The 11,998-nt window shown below is 53.7% G+C and overlaps 1 long non-coding RNA gene across 1 annotated transcript; it reads left to right on the forward strand.

Annotated features, from left to right (window-relative positions):
- The first annotated feature begins 368 nt into the window (after window positions 1–368).
- Window positions 369–7,956, forward strand: LOC131423187 (uncharacterized). Its single transcript, XR_009224272.1, has 3 exons — window positions 369–504; window positions 6,025–6,781; window positions 7,243–7,956. It is a non-coding gene; the product is annotated as an uncharacterized LOC131423187 (long non-coding RNA).
- Window positions 7,957–11,998: the final 4,042 nt, after the last annotated feature.

An 11,998-nucleotide genomic window follows, 5' to 3' on the forward strand; every position in this document is an offset into this window, starting at 1 on the left:
ATCACATTGGCTGCTTCGCATCGCTGAATTCCAGGTCATATAATTCCATCCCCTGAACATAATGACTAGCAATCACTGGTACCCTGGTTTCCATGACAACACAGGCCCGAAATTTCCTCCTAGAGGTGCTGGGAGTGGGACTTGGGGTGGGAGAGCCCTGAGGCAGGGGTGGGTGCTGGCCTGGATGAGGCCAAGTCAACTGGGCTCAGGCCAGTGGGATGACATCAGCCTGATGCCCTCGAGGAAGCCCCAGGGCTGAGCCCTGAGTGCGGACTGTCACCATGATGCTCAATTTCGTGCTGAGGCTCCTGTGCAGAGAGAAGCAGAATCCAGGTTTCACTTTTATTTATTTATTTTTTAAGCAGAAGATGAGAAGCGCAGCTGAGTCCTGATGGGGACGGCGCCACTGAAGAGGGAGGACTCGCTGCTGAGCAACCTAGCGGGGCCTTTTTGAAGTTCCAGGGAGGAAGCAGGCGAGCAGAAGCTCCTGGCGGAGGGTGACAGGTGCAGATTTCTACTGGGAAAACTGTGTGAAAAAGTGCCTGAAGAGGAGTCTGGCCCGGGAGGGGTCCAGGGGGCAGGGGGCTCCCCAGACAGTCCCCAGCTCGCAGGCAGACCTACCCTCAAATCTGCTGGCCACTGCCTGCAGGGCACGGTCCCCACAGGGACCAGGGCCTCTCGTGGTCCTGTGGAAGAAGGGGGACCTTCCACAGCTGCTCCTGGGGGAGGTGGGAGGCCTAGAGGGCAGAGGGTCCCCGAGCCCAGAAGCTCAGGGTGAGTCCGTCTTCGCTCCCCTCTTTGCTCAGCCTCTCCTCTCCTCGCTCTTCTCCTCTCTCAGTCCTCTCCCTTCCCTTCCTCCTGTCCCTCTCTTCTCCTTCCCTCCTTCCTGCATCACCCTCCCCTCTCTCCGTTCTCAAGTCCCCACCAGCTGACTAAAAAACTCAGCCGTTCCGTGCTTCCTGCACAGCAGAGCCAATCTTAATTAAAAATAGACGAATAAATAATAATTAAGAGATCCACACTGGGCTCCCCACCTCCCAGTCATCATCTAGGTCTGCCTGTTTGCCCAGGGGATCTAGAGATTAGACCTAAAGAAGATATATATATATATATATATATATATATATATATATATATATATATATATATATAATGTGTTGCTCAAAATGTCCAAAGCCAAACAAGCGTACGTTTAGGGCAGTACTCCCCACTCTGTGGCTTATGGACCCCAGGCCCTCAAGTTGGGATGTGGTGGAAACAGAGGCTGGAGCCTGTCTGCCTGCCTCCCATCCCTGCCCTGCAGCACATCAGCCATGACACTTTAGACAAGTCCTTGATCTCTCTGCCTCATGTTCTCTCTCTGCAAAATGGGAATAATAATAGTACCTGCTTCATAGGTTGCCATGGAGATTAAATGCCTCTAAATGGAAGGATCTTAGAAGAGGACCCAGCACTTAATAAGTGCTATGTAAGTGTTAGCAGTCCCCATAGGTGTTCCAGGAAAGGAAGTCTGGAAGGACCAGTGGCTTGTGCCCCTGTCCCTGGTGCTGAAACATCACTGGTTCACCTGAGTCCCCAAACCCCAGCTCTAGCAAGAATAGCTGTTGCAGAATCTCCTGGGAAGGAGAAGGAACCACATAATACTGTGTCTCCGGGGTCTGGCATGTCACCTGATGAATCACAATCCCCAGGGTTTGGCACCTGCCTTCTGTGTGTTTGAACATCTCTTAGGGAGTGGTTTGGAACCTCATTCTCTTGGGTATTTGAGTATCCCAACTCTAGCATTTCTTTCTCATGGATCATTGCTTATCAGTCATGTTATTTTCTGACATTCTGGAAAACATTGTAATTTTGATACTTTCTCAGGGAAAAATCATGATTATGTTTCATATTAATGGCACAGATTTCACAGTCTGTTGGGAATTCTCTTATTTTGAAGGCAGGAGCATTGTTTCCACTCTGGGCCTCCTGCTTGGTATCTGTGATCCTCTGAAGTCCTCAGGAGCTAAATAAAGTCCACTCTTCCCCTTGGCATGCAGGCCTGGGGTTTGGGTACCTGGAATGGTCTTAAGTATATTCATGGGCCACTGTCCCCATACTGCACAGCTCTGGAGATGGGTGAGAAGACTGTGTTGTGGTATTTGCTCTTCCAGACACTGACTTTCTCTCTGGGACCCTGGAGAGAATCTTCTTCTGTGTATAAAGAGTAGCATTGGGGGCATTCTACTAGCAGGTTGGGAACAGAAGACTTCATTAGCCTGCAAGGACTCTCTGGCTTCTAATGTTGAAGAAAAGGATAGATTGTACCTTTGCATTCTGTCTTGTCCTCTAATGTCCTGGATTTCAGAGCAGGTAGGAACACAGGCTCTGAGGAACACAGCAGTGGCTACAAGTATGGGTTTTGCAATCAAATCTGGGTTCAAATCCTGGGCTCTGTCTTTTGCTAGCTATGTGGCCTTGGACAGTTGTTTCAGCTTCCTGGGTCTTGACTGCCTAATGTTTACAACACCCAAAACAATATGGACAGCACTGTCCATGTCTTTATGGGTAGAGATCAAATAAAAAAGCTGGCACAAATTGTCATCCTGTAAATCATTGTCACTTACTATAATCATACAACTGAAATGTAACATGATATTCTTGGAGTCCTGAAAACTTCCACTGCTCTTTGTGAGTTCTAAGAATGAGGTGGAAGGCAGATGTTTGAGCTTGGGGAAGGGCAGGGCTGTGTAACCAGATCAGAGTGTTGGTCAATACCCTTTGTAAAGCATCTTCTGCTGCCTTTTAAGGGTAGATGAATGAGGAAGAAAGTAAACAGGCTCAAGGTTGCAGAAGGTCACAGCCTTTCCTGGCCCTGGTGTGGAAGCCCCGGATCAGTGTGGGCTTGATGCTACTATAGCTTGTGGTTGGTCTGAGGGAGCCTTTGGGCAGGTAGCAAAACAGAGGCCCAAAGAAGTCCAGAAACTTTGCTTAAGACCTCAGGGGGAGTTGACAGCAGAAACAGGGTGTTCTTTTTGTCATAACACAAGGGATCCTGGACACTTGCAGTGACTCCAGCCATTGACTTCTTTGTAAAGAAGAAAAAAACCAAGGATATATGGGTCAGTGTCTGGGAGCAGGATTGGAGTGGCCCTGCAGGCCCTGGGGGTTGGGGACATGTACTTCAGCTACAGATTGACTGTCATGGAAGTTTTGACTCTGCTCCCCAATACTACTGTGAGCTTGCCCCCAGAGCCTCTGTTTCCCCGTCATGCAGTGGGACAAATGGAACCCTGCTTCCTTGTCGTGGGTCAGTAAGATAATCCAGGATGATCCCATGATGACACATGCTGCTTCTTTTGTGACGATGCCTCAGTTCTATGTCATGCTAAGATGTGGAGTGAGGAAGTGACGAGGTCTCAGGGTGGCCTTGTGCAGTGTCATCATTTGCAGAATTGTACATGCTGTCTTCTGGAGGTGGAGGGAGCTGCCTTGGGACAGTGAGTGCCTCATCACTGGAGGGGAGCAAGCCCCTGGTGGAGGTGCAGCTGGGCGGGTGCAGCACCTGCTAGAGAAGCAGGTGAGAACCCCAGTGTCCATGAGGCCCACTCTCCCCCTTCTCAGTTCCCTGGCTCCTTCTCACTGGGGGCCTCTGTTTTCCAAAGCAGCAAGCAGTCTGCATGGTAATTACTTTTGGACTTATTAAGCATAATTATCCCCTAATCGCACACAACCAGTAATTACTGTGGCTGTTACCAGGGCCTACCCGTGCAGCACCGCCGGCAGCACCGGGGTCCAACTCCCAGCTGGGGCTCCGGCCCTGGGGTTGGGGGTGTTGCTGGGTGGGTCTCCTGCATCCCACATCCCCAGGCTAACTCCCTTCAGCCTGGACACCAGGCTGGCAAAGGAGCGGATCATACGTGCCAGCCCCAGGCCCATCCCAATCTCTGACCAGTCCCCATCCTCCCAAGCCCTCCCACACTGTTTGCTTGCCCACGCCACCCTGCCTTTGCCCCTGCTGTCCCCTTCCCCTAGGACTCTCTTCCTCTTCTCCTTTACCTCTCTCCTTCCCCCCCAACTTCCTGTCCTCCCTCTCTCCTTCCTTCACATATTTATTGGGTATCTTTTATGTTCCTGGAACTATTCTAGGCCCAGAGGGGTGGGGGTGGGGGGAAAGCCCATGCCCTCAGGGAGCTTCCGCTCTGTTGGCAGGGAGGGTGGACAAACCCAGCAAGTCCTGTAGTGCTTTAGAAGGGGCTGCGTTCTATGGAGGAATAGAACCAGGGTGGTGACAAAAAATGTTTTGTTTTTTTGTTTTTTTTTTTGAGATGGAAGAGAAATTAGCAATTTTCACAGGCTGGCCATGGTAAGCCTCTTGGAGAATGGAATGTTTGGACAAAGAATTGAAGGAGGTGATAAGCTACTCTGGGGAATGTTCCAGAAAGAGGGAACATCTAGTGCCAGAGCCCAAAGGTGGGTGCAGGTTTGGCCCAGGGAAGAGGATCAGGGAAGATGTGGAGTGAGGAAGTGAGGAGGTCTCAGGGTGGCCTTGTGCAGTGACATCATTTGCAGAATTGTACATGCTGTCTTCTGGAGGTGGAGGGAGCTGCCTTGGGACAGTGAGTGCCTCATCACTGGAGGGGAGCAAGCCCCTGGTGGAGGTGCAGCTGGGAGGATCAGGTCAGCCTCTTGAATGAGGACGGGGCTGTTGGGAAGATGGAGGGTAGGTTGCCTGGAGGACCTTTCTAAGAACTGTGACTTCTTCTGGATGAAACATCTGAGCAGGGGCGTGGCCTGATCCCATTCCTATTTTTATAGTTCCATTCTGTTCACAGAGAAACTTCAGGGGTCCAGGTGGGAGTCCAAGGAGGAGGAGGGTTGCAATAACCCAGGGAGAGATGAGGGGGCTTGGCTGACTGGGAACCAGGGAGCAGAGAGGAATGGAGGGATTCTGGAAACGTGTTTAAGGTAGAGAAGGCAGCATTCTCTGATGGGCGAGACAGAGGTGTGAGGGAGGCTCCAGAATGACTCCCAGTTTTTGGCCTCAAGGGCTGGAAAGATAAAAGCTGCCTTTGGTGGAGCTGGACAGACCGCGGGCGGGGCTGATTTCAGGGCGGGAGGACGTGGCTCAATGTGGGCGGGTAAGGCCTCCGCCAGCCCAGGGGGGTGTTGTTGTGGGTCTGGATGGAGGGATGCACGGGGGCCTCTACGCACCATGGCCTTTAAAGCGTCCAGATCCGATGTGCTCATCTGGTGAGAGAGGGTAGAAGCCAAGAGGCCCAAGGAGTCCTATTCCCGTCCCCCGGGGGGTGGGGGTGGGGGACAGGAGGAGCCAGGGAGGGAGAGTGGGAAAGGGCATTCAGGGAGGCCGGAGGACGTGGGCGCTTCGTGAGTCCTTGCTTCTTTCTCTCCTTTTATCCCCACCCCGCCCCCCTTCCCTTCTCTGTGCCTTCCTCTGTCTCTCTTGGGCTCTTTCTCTGGGCTTCCCCTCCACTCCTCCTGGCAGCTGGTCGCAGGCCCCAGGGCACGGGGATCCCCGGCAGCCACCGCCTGGGAGCGCCAGTCTCCTGCGGCGGGGGCGTCTCCACCGGCCCTGGCCGCGCCGCGCCTTGTGCGGGCCTAATGCGCTCTAATATTTATTTACATGCCGTTCAGACTATTTTTTATCCAGGTATCGCTGCCAGCTGTGCGTGGGCTAATTGTTCTTAATGTGCCACCTCCCGGTTCCCACGGTGATGCCTCCGTGGTGGCGGAGCCAGAGCTGCTCAGAGCAGGGAAACTGAGGACCGAGTGCGCGGGTTGCGGGGACCGCGGCGGCGCAGAGGGCCGGGGAGTGCGCCGTCGGGGCGCGGAGGGTGCAGGGAGCGCACTGGGGACCCGAGGAGTGCGGGGCGGGGTGGCAGAGCCAGAGCAGCTAGAGCAGGTGTGTGTGTTTGGTGGGGGGGGGGGGCAGTTTGCCAGCCCCCAAGGGGCTGTTCAGGGAACCTGGGTGTATGTCTGATGTTTTTCCGTCTTTCTTGTCTGTCTGTCTGTCTCTCTCTGCAGAGCTGGAATGGAACCCTTGGCGTGCAAGGCAAGCGCTCTACTACTCTACTACTGAGCTACAGCCCCAACTTAAGTGGGATCTTGCAGGGAGGTTTGGGTCCCCTGCGCTTGGGTCTGGCGCAGGCTACTGAATGCTGTTGAGCCTCTCCCCGCCCCACCCTCATAGGCGGCAGCCTCGGCTCACCTGGTTCTCCCAGCCTCAGCAGCCGCAGCTGAAGCTGGAGGGAGAGTTTAATTGGCAGGCTTTTGGGTTAAAGAGAAATACCGCTTTGCTGGGGTGGGGACTAGTCGATGGAGGGGGAAGGGGTTGGAAAAATACTGAAAGAACCAGCAAATACAGCCAGGCAACAACAGGATATGGAGGCTGCAGAGACGCAGGAGGAAGGGAGAGGGGCCTTGCCAGGCTGGCTTGTGCCACTGCCTAGCAGAGGCCCTCATCCCCCCTCCATGCTGGGGACCACCCAGCCTCCCTGCATCTTCACAGTCCGCTTTCAGGCAGCAGTCTTGGTTAGAAGGCAGGGCTAATCTGGGACACTTATTCATTTAATTTTATTACTGTACTGTGGGTACAAGTGTCTGCCAACTCTAAGGCCTTGTCAGTGTTACACCTCTCTAGGCTGGGAGTTGCAGCATAATGAAACCCAGAGAACTCTGCCCTGTCCCTCACTTAGTAATGACTGATCTGAAGGCCTCTGGGCAAGGGTCTCCTGGGACCACCATGCGTCAGCTGGGCCAAGCACACGACAACCCTGGTGAGGTAGGTGTGGTGGTTTTCCGGGTGGGAAACCAGGGTACTGAGAGGTGAAGGGAGGTGCCCAGCATGGGGGCGGGGGCAGATGCTGGCTGGTGGCTGGTCTGGCAGTTCCTGCATTTTCCACTGTCTGGGGCTCAACCTCTGATGGTGGTTGTAATTTTGTTGGGTCCCTTTGCCTGGAGGGACATTTTCCTGGAAGTCACAGAGCTTACTAGAACTGAATCCAGGGATCTGCCTGGTTGGGGTTGTGGCCTGGGGATGGCTGTCGGCTCTGTATGTTCCTGGGTTCGCAGAGCTCATTGCTCCGTCCTAGGACCAGATGCCCCCATGCTAGATCCTAGCTCCTGGAAACTGGCGCCTTTGGCCCAAGAGAAGATTCCTGACTCTGGGGGAGGTGACACAGCCTCAGAGGGAGTTGGGGGAAGTCCTTGCCACCCCTTCATCTCTGAATGTTCTGGATTTAGGACCACAATGCTGAGCTCACAGTCTGAGAGTTGGAGGGAACCCTTGGGAGCCGTCCAGTTCTCCGCCATCTTGTAACAAATGAGACCCACGGAGGGGAAGGGTCTTGCCTACCGGCAAACAATTGGAGTACCTGAAATAATTTGGGCCTTCACTGAATGATGGCAGGGAGGCATGAATGGCGTCTCTTCATCTTATTGCAGTTTGGGGGATCTGGGGGTGGGCATGTGTGTGCTTTTCTCCCGTCTGTGCCAGCCTCTCTCCAGCTCACTCCTTCCTACTCCCCCAGCCCAAGTGGCTAGCTTGTGTGATGACCCTTCTGAAATGTCCTGTGTGGCCCTCACCTTTACCTGCATGCACTCACATTTCATGGTGGCTCTTCTGAAGACTCACCTTTAGACCCCATGAAGGCATTTTTTGGGGGGGACCTGAGTGACCTTGGTCCAGGCCCCATTCCTCCCTGGGCCTCAGCATCTCCAGCTGTAAGGTGGAGGTGGGGTGGGGCATTTGGAGGTTTCTAAGCATCCTTTCCAGCTCTGACATCTAGGGACTGCCCACAGCTGGTTCGTGGGTCCTCTAGGCCAGGGCCCATCTGCTGCTCCCTCTGCTTGGGGCAGCAGTGGGAGCAGTACTGGGCCCCAGTGAGCAGCCGAAAGACAGGAAGATTTGTCACTGATTCTCCTCGTGTGTCCTAAGCATCCTAGTCTCCAGCTGCCTTCCTGGGGAGGGACAGGAAGAGTAGGGCTATATTTGTCTTCTTGGGATGGGGTGGGGAGGGGGGACTTGGGCAAGGGGAGAGCGAGCCTGCAGGCCCAGCAGCTGAGCAGGGAAGAGAAGTTCTTTCTTTAACTCAGGCAAAAAATGAAAAGCTCAGTCCTTGAAGCTCCCCTTCCCTTCCCTCCTTGGCCCCATTAGCCTCTCCTGGGAGTACCCAGCACACAGTAGGTGTGGAGTGAGTCACAGACAGAGTGAATGAATGGAGAATGCCTTGAAGTAAAGGGACCTGGGTTTGAGTCCTCCCCCACCAGTTTCTAGCTGGTGACCTTGGGCAGATTGCTTGATGTCTTTGAACTTCAGGTTCCCTATCTGTCCCACCCAAATGATACTTGAAGAGTTGTGAGGAGGAAATGAGAGGAATCAATGGAAAGGCCTTAGAATCCGGTCTGACATTTAGGACTCCTCCAATGGTAACTTTTGGTTATTTTTACTAAAGATAGAATGGCTGGATCAGCCTCTAACCGTGCACTGGGGCATACATTTTCTGAGCATCTAAGGTGTTCCAGGCACTGCAGATGGCCTAGAGATGAGGGAGACTCCGTCTCTGCTCTCTGGCCTCTCATAATCTGATGGAGGAGATGCACAGCCACACAGCCCTGAAATAGCACTGAATGGCCTCCCGGTAGCCATTATCGAGAGTACATAGGGGCCACGGGAGCAGAGTCTGGACAGGACCAATCTGCTCTGGAGGGGAAGGTCAGGGGAGCTTCCTGAAAGAGGTGGACTGTAACTGTACTTGGAAGGACACAGGAGTTTGCCCTTGGGGAATGCCCCCCCTAGGGAAAGAATGATGCAGAGACTTGAACTGCTTGTCTAGGGGACACTGAAATGTAGTCTGTGCTCCTGTGTCACCTTGTCAGGAGGTGCTCTCTCCTCGCCCTGGATTAACAGCACCCTGTCCACCCTCACTCCCTCTCCCTATCACTGCTTCAGGTTTTCTGCCTGTCATCTTGGCCTGATGTTGGCCCTAAGTTGGTGTTTCTCTCTCTACTAGAACATCAGCCCCACGAGGGCAGTGTAGTGGGGCCAATCTTGTTCCCCCGAGCAAATACGTTGCAATTCTAGCCTTCAGGTCCTCTGAATGTGACCTTATTTGGAGATGGATTGTTTAAAGAGGTAGTGAAGCTAAAATAAGGCCATCGGGGTAGCCCTAACTAAATAGGACTGATGTCCTTATAAAAAGGGGGAGATTTGGAGTCAGGCATGAACATGGGGAGGAGGCCACATGAAGACCAGAGACCTGCTGCCACAGGCCAAGGAGCTACCAGAGGCTGGGAGAGAGGCCTAGCACAGATGCCTCTCTCACAGCCTTCAGAAGGAACCTGGCAACACCTTGATCTTGAACTTCGGGCCTCTGGAACTGTGAGACAATAAATGCCTACCGTTTATAAGCCTCTGGTCCTTTGTTATAGGAACCCTAGCAGATGAATACAGGCAGAGACTTTGATTTGTTCTTTGTTGCATCCCAGAGTCTAGAACAAGGCCTGGGGTTTAGAAGTAACTCTGCTCAGAGCTCTCGAAGGAATGGATATTGGCGTGACATGGAGGAAGAGAAAGAAGGAACCTGAAAATCCAGTTTGGGCAAAATGGTGAAAAAAATCTGACATGTCAAGCCAAGTTTGGGAGGCAGGCAGGCAGTGAGGAGCCCCTGGAGGTATTTTAGAGGGTTCCCCTGGAGGTGCAGAGGCCCACTTGGAGGCAGGGAGGACAGGGCAGGGGTTAAACAGTACAAGAGAGCTGTGACGAGGACAGGGTGACGACAGTGCAAATGGAAGGAGACCTGCTAAGCAAAGGGTGGTGTGGGGAGGGGAGTTGGAAGGCTTCATTCCCTTACAGGTCTCCCCTGCACACTTTCTCTTCCTGTCCGGGATGGCTGGTGACCTCTGCCTGACCAAACCTCACCTCTCTCTCACCTGGTATGCAAAGCTCACAGTATCTGGGGTCATATCAGATACCCTTGTGGGAGGGTGGGAAAAGGGGCTGTCCCCAAACCAATCATGCACAGTGCTCTAGAAGGGCTGCCCTCAAGGGTGCAGATGGAGGAGGCAGAGCCCTATTTGGGAAAACCCCTGTCTGAGGGAGGAGGTAAGATCTCTGACTTTGGAGAACCTCCAGTCTGGTGGGGGTGGGACCTGCAAGTGCAATTAAGAGCACCCGCTCGGTGTGCTGGGGAGACGGACCACAGATGCACGCATTAGTAAAATATGCCACAAGAAGTTGCCACGTCGTGGAGGTCTGGGAAGACTTCCTGAAAGAAGTGGGTTTTGCATGAGGTTTTGGGGTGTGTGCCAAATGGCAGAGAGGAGGAGGAGCAGGGAGGAGCCAAGCAGGGAAGGACCAAATGGTCACCTTCACTTTTCTAGACAGGTGAGCCAGCCTGGGTGTCTGGACACACGCCGAATATGTGACAGCCTTTCAGTGGGCTTCTTGGCCATCATGAAGCACCCGTTTTTAGCAAAGAAAAAAGACTGTTGGCAGGGGACAGGAATAGCTTCCAAAGCCTCTCCTTCTTGTGCTCCTGGTTCCCCACTTCTGCTGTGAGGGACCCTGGGTGTGGAAGGCAGAGCACACCCACAGCGCCCTCTGCTGGAGAGGCAGAGCCGCACTGTGCCCTTGAGTGCCAGCCTAATCCATCCAAGCAAATAGCTCCTGCTTTCCTGCCCTGGGGAAGCCCCAGAATCTGAAGCCCCCAATGCAGGGTAGGCAGAGATTGGGTCAGTGCCTGGGAGGGTCCTATCTGCCATCTGGAGGATCTGGGACCCTGAGAATTGTTCAGTTTAGGATGGCTGAACTAGTCCTGCAGCCATCTGATTGGGGATTAGGTCAAAGTCCTAGGTATCACCTCCCCCAGGCTAGGGAAGAACCCTTCCCAGCAGGTGTCACCCTAGATGCTCCCCCGTGTTTCGGTGTATCATGGAGGAGGTGTGCCCCTTCTTCCTCTAAGGCCCTGGATCTGGGGCAGATGAACTTTGGGTGTGGGTGCTCTGGATGCTTCCGGGAGGGATTCATGACTGGGAAATTCCAGGTGGTATTCCGAGGGAATGAGAGCAACTGTGTCTCAATGCAGAACAAGAGAGCTGGCAGAGCGGGGCTGGGGATCAACTCGGTATTTTCTCCCCTGATCAGACCAGAATAAAGATGAACTGAGCCCAGGGGAGCTCAGGTTTCCTAGGAGGGTCAACAGTGCCTTGGGGGCAAACGGCTGCCACAGGAGAGAGGACCTAGGAGACCCAGAAACCCAGCCACCGGGCTCTCTTCATTCTCCCCCTCAGACTTCCTGGAGTGAACCCAGGAGGCCTGAACCCCTGCTTTCCTTGGCATGTATTTCCCAGGGTGAGGGGTGAGGAGCCCCTTACTGCTATTCCAGACACACACACACACACACACACACACACACACCTGGCTTTTACAGGAGGCACAATGGGGGATGAGAGCAAAGAAGCACATTTTCTCCCAGAGTCAGAGGCGGTGTCTGGCTCACAAGTCAGGTAGGTGCCAGGGGCCCTTCAAGTCTCCCTGTAGCCTGGAGCACCAATGGGAACAGTAAAAAGGCTGTCTATCTTAGGATGAGCCCGTTGCCCTGCTGATCTCCACCAGGCCATGGCGGGGAGCAGGGTTCTACTGACCCTTTAAATCTCAGCCCGTTGGCATTTTTCATCAGCCCTGTTAGGGGCTCTTAGCATATCACAGAAATGTTTCTGATCTATTGGATTCATTCACCTGGCAGCTCACTCAGGCTGCAGGGACCTGCTCACCTTGTGCACCGGTGGCAGGCCAGAAGCACCAAGGAATCGATGCCCCTGAGTGGCTCACGGCCAGTGACTGAGTGGGGTTGGTGCGCACATGCCCCACTCCTCTGTGAGCCTTGAGATGTGCTTCTACCTGGACTCTTAGAGCTCCTATTGGAGGAGGCTCCCTGCCCACAGCACTAACCAGCTTACTAACTTTCCTTGGGTCAGTGTTTCCTTCCCTAAGGGCATT

Source organism: Marmota monax, unplaced genomic scaffold, assembly GCF_021218885.2.
Source record: "Marmota monax isolate L192 unplaced genomic scaffold, Marmota_monax_Labrador192_F-V1.1 WCK01_AAM20220418_F8-fsc00008, whole genome shotgun sequence".
In the NCBI taxonomy this organism is placed as follows: domain Eukaryota; kingdom Metazoa; phylum Chordata; class Mammalia; order Rodentia; family Sciuridae; genus Marmota; species Marmota monax.